We start from the raw sequence: 6,431 nt of genomic DNA, 5'->3' as shown, positions 1-6,431 counted from the left end.
CTGTGAATGTTTGAAGTTTTGTTACTCTGAAAGTTTGGTTCTGGATCTGTTACTCTGATGGTTTGAAGTTTGCTGTGAATGTTTGAAGTTTTGTTACTCTGATGGTCCTTTTAATTTTGCTCTGGCTACTGATGGCTCTGTTTAGTTTCTGAATGCTCGATTCTTCTTCTTACTTTTAAAGTTTTAATTTCTGAATTTTTTGTTCAAATAATGTTGCTAATGTTCCTCTTCTTCATCCTTGCTAATGCCACTACAAGAAAAACACCCATTCAGGTACACTTGAAAAGTGTAGCCAAAAGTGAAAAAAAATGATGCCTTAGGCTACGGCTACGCTTTTTGGGCTACGGCTACGCTTTTTAGGGTGATTCCTATTCGGCCGTTGCCTATTCTCAAAGGCTACGCTTTTCTGCACCAAGGGCTACGCTTTTGGCATTTGGGAATAGGCTACGCTTTTCAAGTGATGCTGTCTAGGACCAAAGGCTACGCTTTTCAGCTTTCATTTTTCCAGAATAGACTACGCTTTTCAACGCTACTGCATCACTTGTAAAGCGTACCCACATTGTATATCATAGCTACTTTTTATAAGCGTAGCCTTAGGTCCCTTTTTTTTGTATACTATAGCTACTGTATATAAGTGTAGCCTTAGGTCTCTTTTGGGGTGATTCCTATCCAGCCGTTGCCTATTCTCAAAGGCTACACTTTTCTGCACCAAGGGATACGCTTTTGGCGTTTGGGAATAGGGTGCACTTTTCAAGTGATGCTGTCCAGGACCAAAGGCTACGCTTTTCAGCTTCTATTTTTGCCAGAATAGGCTACACTTTTCAACGCTACTGCATCACCTATAAAGCGTAGCCACATTGTATACCATTGCTACTTTTTATAAGTGTAGCCTTAGGTCATTTGTTTTTTTTTTAATACTATAACTACTGTTTTTTTTAATATATATTAATTTTTTTCTAAAACCTAATATTTAATAATATAATTATATATATAATCCTATCATTTTAATTAAATTAGTAAAATATTATAAAATAAAAATAATATATAATAATACAATCCAATATTCTTTAAATAATAAAAATTATCCTAAAACAAAATTTCGGTTGCCATAATAAATTAGCAGCCATAAGATCTTCTATTTGGGAATAATACAAATTATTTCTCTAAAAATAAAATTTATTTCTCTAAAAATAAATTTCTTCAAAATCAATTGCACATGTACAGGACGAAGTGGTTGTCTTTTTTTTTGTAGATCAGATGTTGGTATTGCCTGCTCCGATTGAAGCCTGGCTGACTGACTTTTGCGCATTTCCTTGTTTGAGAGTGTGCTTCTAATAATCCTTACACTACCTTCATGCTTCTGATTCTGCTGATTCTGCTTCAGAGGTGTTGAGCCAACAATTGTTTTGGCTGAAGATGTTACATTATTCTACTCTAATAAACTATCTAAATCAGACCCCTGCACAATAAGAAACCCATCAAAATATGAAGTGATAGCATGATCATACATGATAAGTCCATAAATCACAATAAAAGGAACCAAAGAACAATCCACGCCAGAACTTATAGTGCATTCCTGATTCATCATATTCCATGTCATTAGCAATAAGGCAGCATATTAGAGGAAAATAATCCTCAAAGTCACTTTAGTATGAACCATTATGCCAACAAAATGATATGCATTATAATAGCATCTATAAGTAGTGCTTTCTCTATAGTACATTGACCTTTTTAATCATTAACTGACAAGTAATAAACAAGTGCCATCCTTAAATCTTGATAAATTAGTTAATCTCTTTCCTTGTCATTTCATGAGCCACTAAGGTTACATTGAAACCAACATTTATCAACAACTCCAACTAGTAAAAGGATGATTTAAGGATACTATCATCCACGAGAACATTCAAATAGAATGAATCAATCTAATTAATTAAAATTTAGGCGATAATTGCAGAAAACCAGATCAAGATGCATCTGATTGATACAAACTAGACATGACCAGTGGCAACTTATTGACATTGACGTCACAACATAAAGAAGCAGAATTTCAAAGTTACTTATTTGCAATAGTATATTTTAAATTTTTAATGAATTTCTAGTGCAATTTAAAGTTATATAATACTTAATATTTCTATAGATTGTAAGCTGTGGTATTAATTTCTTTTATAAACACAACACTAACAAAGTCAATGCAAACATTAAAAAAAATAGTGTTGTATATAACTTTAACCTCAGGAAAGTGTCAGTGCAATTTATACAAAGGAAAAGGAATTGAAGTTACTAACCGTTTTCTCGTACCACTCTTTGGTAAAGAAAAGTTTGATTCCATGAACAATCAACGAGGCATAGACAATGACAAAGAGATGATGTGAGTACCAAAATGCATTGAAGCCAGTTAGACTGTTGAGTGGTTTAGGAAGCTTAATCCTGTTTCTCCTGAACCAAGGTGTGGCTTGTACTTTTGAGGGCTTGCACGAAGGAGGCGAAGGAAGTCGCAAGAAAGATGAAAAATTGCATGTATTTCAACACCAATTGCTACTGCTACGGCTATCACCTGCAAGAACAACAACATATATACCCTCACTTTGTTTGTACTACTAACTTTATTTAAATGGTGACACATTTATTCAGCAAGGGAATCTTTGAGAAACAAATATGTTCCTTGGGAAGCAAATTTGCCACTTCTAATTCATGAAACACTCCAAATATTCCTCAAGGAAACTCCTACTCTCATGGGAACAAAATGCAAAGCTAGAAATAGTTCAAGGAAACTCCTAACTTAAATAATGCCACCTGAGACATGACCACACTTAATCATTAGAAATAGTTCAAGTTAAGAGCACCAGCAGCACCTTCCTTCAATTAAAAACAGCAACACTTGCTTTGATACCATATTAGAATGCAAATTAATCGAGAAACATCAAAAAGCTACTTTCACTAATGAGTAACGCAACTCACAAGTGTAAAGGATCAAGCATCCACCTCTAACACAATAAAAAAAAACAAACATATATATCAAGAAAAAGAAAAAGAATCAGTCGGTGACATCAGTTCCAGTTGAAACAGAAAATGAAGTAATAAAATTTGACTCTTAAATCACTCACCTTTAAGAGCAGAACTGCAGATGCTATAGAATAGCGACCCTGTTAAAATCTTTGTTCATCGTCCCTTAAAGTTTTTCTATATCTGCATAATGGTATATTGATTTGAAGTCATAAACTATAAACATTAAAAAAAGTGGAATGGTTGAGTGCTAATAAATCAAACAAAACTATGGATTTCTTTATAGGAAATAGCAGAAATGGGTTCTCAAGGTAAATATTTTGTTCGATTTGAAGCAGAGGCAAGTGCAAAAACTCCCTTGAAGGAAGATCTAGTTACACTTACACGCATTTCAAGAATGAGCATGTGACAGTGACACTTTTTTCAGCTAAAAGTTAGCGATCCATTAAACACGGTATACACATGAGCTTTGTGCAGGTGAATGGAATCATTTTAAAATTGAGAGTAAAAAGTAAAACATTACCGTTAAGCACAACATAACAAATAAAAGTACACATTCATGGTGCTACTTGCAATGCAATGTTTCCATGTAAAAGGGACAAGTAAAATATAGGCAACTCATGGTATATACTATATAGTATACAAATGAGGGATAAAAAAAAAGAAAATCAAATCAATGAGGAAGAAAACCTTTATATTCCCTTCAGTTTCTCACAAACACATGTAGCTCCTATCAAGGCTATATATCCAAATATAAGAAAAACAAAAAGCGTGAAGCAATGATATTGTACTTTATTATTTCTTGTTTTAGTCTCAGGTGGTTACAGAACAATATAAATGTATGGGAAAGAAAAAGAGACAAGATTTCACTTCACAATTGGAGTTTGAAATGATGATGATTCTTGAAGCAAAAGAGCATCCGAATACCTCATTTTCAGAAGCGCCAAGACTATGCAAATGCAAGCAAGATGAATCTGAGATTTGATATTATAAATACTCCTATTATTACTAATTAAGAAGGCCCCAAAGTTTGGAATCGGTAGCAGCAAGTCTTATTAATGAATCTGAGATTTGATATTATAATTTTTAATTGTAGTTGATAAGAAGAAAGATGATTAAAAGTGCCGAAGAAAGCATAAAGCAGAAAGACAGCAAATCAGAAATCTATGGGAATCTGTAGGCTGTGTTTATAGAAATGGATAGCACTTAAGATATAAGTATAAGCCTTCAAACCTTGTCCCAATTACTACATAAACAAAAACTAGATTACAATTTTTTAAAAACTGTAAATAGATTATCTTCCAAAGTTGTTAATCACATGTCACCTTATCAATTACCACATAATTTTGATTTCAAGGCATGTTTTGTTTGATGAAACTAAATTTCCTTATCATGAATTATTCAAAGCAGATTCTCCATCTCCAACTTACAATCAATTTCCTCATACTGTTTTAACTTTTCCTAATTTTACTACTATATCATCTCATAATACAAGTCAAAATTCTACACCTACTGCTACCTCAACAAATGAGATAAGGGATGCTAGAAGAGCAGAGAATTTCAAAAAATAGTGAAGCATCAACTCAAGTGAGAAGCATTACTAACAAAATGAGTATTTATAGCATGAAGACAGAAATATATTACAATTAAGAGAATAGATGAGACTTGGAATCATTGTAGATGTGAAATAATTGAGTACAAGGTTTATATGCTAGTATGAAACAATGATTACTTATACAACTATGAAGCTAAAACGAACTTAACAAGCAAGATGCAAAATCAGAAAGCAAATTCTAATGAAGCAAGCAACATAAACTCAAAAAATTAGAAAGACAATACCACAGCAAAATAATTTTAACTCCTATCATGTACTATTCATACAGTAAAATAAAAATGTTCACTCAAATAGAATTCAGAGTAGATTCATAAGATAATACGCATTCAGAAGCTAAAACCTATAACCCTAAAAATTAGAAACAATACGCATTCAGAAGCTAAAACCCCCAAATTAAAAATCATTAAATCAGAACCTTAAACCGCAGTACACCTTCTCACAAAACCAAAGTCAATTCATCACAAATTGAATAAAGAACAAAATTAGAATTCAACACTAATAATAACAAGCAATGCTCAAATGTGACACGAAAAAGCTTCTAACACAGACAGTACGAAAGAAATTGAACCATACATAGAAAAATCCTAATTAAAAATGAAATTGTGATATAGGAACCCTAATTAAATTTAACACAGGCTAGTGGGAATTAGGAACCCTAATTGCCTAAATCAGGAAAAAAAATTAAAAGCCTACCTGTCGTCGATGAGAGAGTGAATCGAGCAGGGATAGACGGAGCAGAGGCGGCACGATTAGCAAAGGAGATGCGGAGCAAAGCAGAAAAGCACGGCGAGGAGGTGGTGCGACGTAAGAGAGCTGCGGCGTCGTTGCGAAGTAGCAGAGCTGCGGCAGCGGTACGGTGTAACAGAGCCGCGGTGGTGGCGTGGCGTGGCGTAGCAGAGCCGTGTGAGGATGTGGTGCAAGGAGAAGAGCCATGTGATGGCGTAGTAGAGCTATGAACTCTTAGCTTTGTGCGAAACGATGATAGCCGAGCTCCAGTCGATGGCAGCGCGGCGACAGAGCACAACGGCGGTGAGACATCCCATTCGAGATCCTCGGCGGCGGTACATCAGCCTGGCGGTGGCAGAACGGCGACGGCAACAAGCCCTAGCAGCGGCGGTGGAGCTTCAGCGGCGACGGAGCACCCCTTTCTTCTCTCCTCCATTGAGTTTTTTCTGTTCCTCGAGCTCTCTCTCTCTCTCTCACTGCATTCGACGACAACGACAGCAGAACCCTAGCCAGTTAGCCGCCGTCGTTCTCTCCTTCCTTCCCTCTCCTCTCTTCTTCTTCCCGTTCTCCCCCTTAGCTTTCTGATTTCTTCGTGTGTGTTGAGTGAGGAGGAGGGTGTGTATTGCGTGAGTGAGGGAGTGAAGGTGATACAGGGCAAACAAAATTTCACTTAAGTGTTTATTTGGTATTTTAATATTAGGAGACACTTATGAAGCGCACCCAAAACTTAACAAATGGGTTACTTTTTAAAAGCGTTCCCTTTGATCTAAAAAATGTACCCATAGCTTTTTAGATTTGGCTACGCTTTATAAGTGATATTTAAACTATCTAAGGAGACGCTTTTGAAGTGATGCCTTAATAGTGTTTCCTTTTCTCTTATAAAAGGGCATCATGCGAAAAAGCGTAGCCTATTCTAAGAATAGGCTACGCTTTTTAAATGTAGCTTAAAAAAAGTGTGGCTGAATGGGTATTTTTCTTGTAGTGTGCTCTGTTTAATTTAATGTCATCACTGTTGAGTCTGTTTCAGTGTTTTGAATCTGATTTGTGATTTCTGATTCTGAAATTAATTAAATCATTGATTTTGTGT

The 6,431-nt window shown here is 35.3% G+C and overlaps 1 long non-coding RNA gene across 1 annotated transcript; it reads right to left on the bottom strand.

Moving 5' to 3' along the window:
* Positions 1 to 1,363: 1,363 nt before the first annotated feature.
* On the bottom strand, positions 1,364 to 4,362 carry LOC107485677 (uncharacterized). The gene is made up of 3 exons (XR_001591529.3): positions 3,105 to 4,362; positions 2,286 to 2,554; positions 1,364 to 1,459 (listed from the first exon to the last, which is right to left on the bottom strand). It is a non-coding gene; the product is annotated as an uncharacterized LOC107485677 (long non-coding RNA).
* Between the last annotated feature and the right edge of the window lie 2,069 nt (positions 4,363 to 6,431).

This window comes from Arachis duranensis, chromosome 4 (genome assembly GCF_000817695.3).
Source record: "Arachis duranensis cultivar V14167 chromosome 4, aradu.V14167.gnm2.J7QH, whole genome shotgun sequence".
Classification (NCBI taxonomy): domain Eukaryota; kingdom Viridiplantae; phylum Streptophyta; class Magnoliopsida; order Fabales; family Fabaceae; genus Arachis; species Arachis duranensis.
Note: the sequence above shows the minus strand (reverse complement) of the source record. Positions and strands in the feature narration are given on the sequence as shown.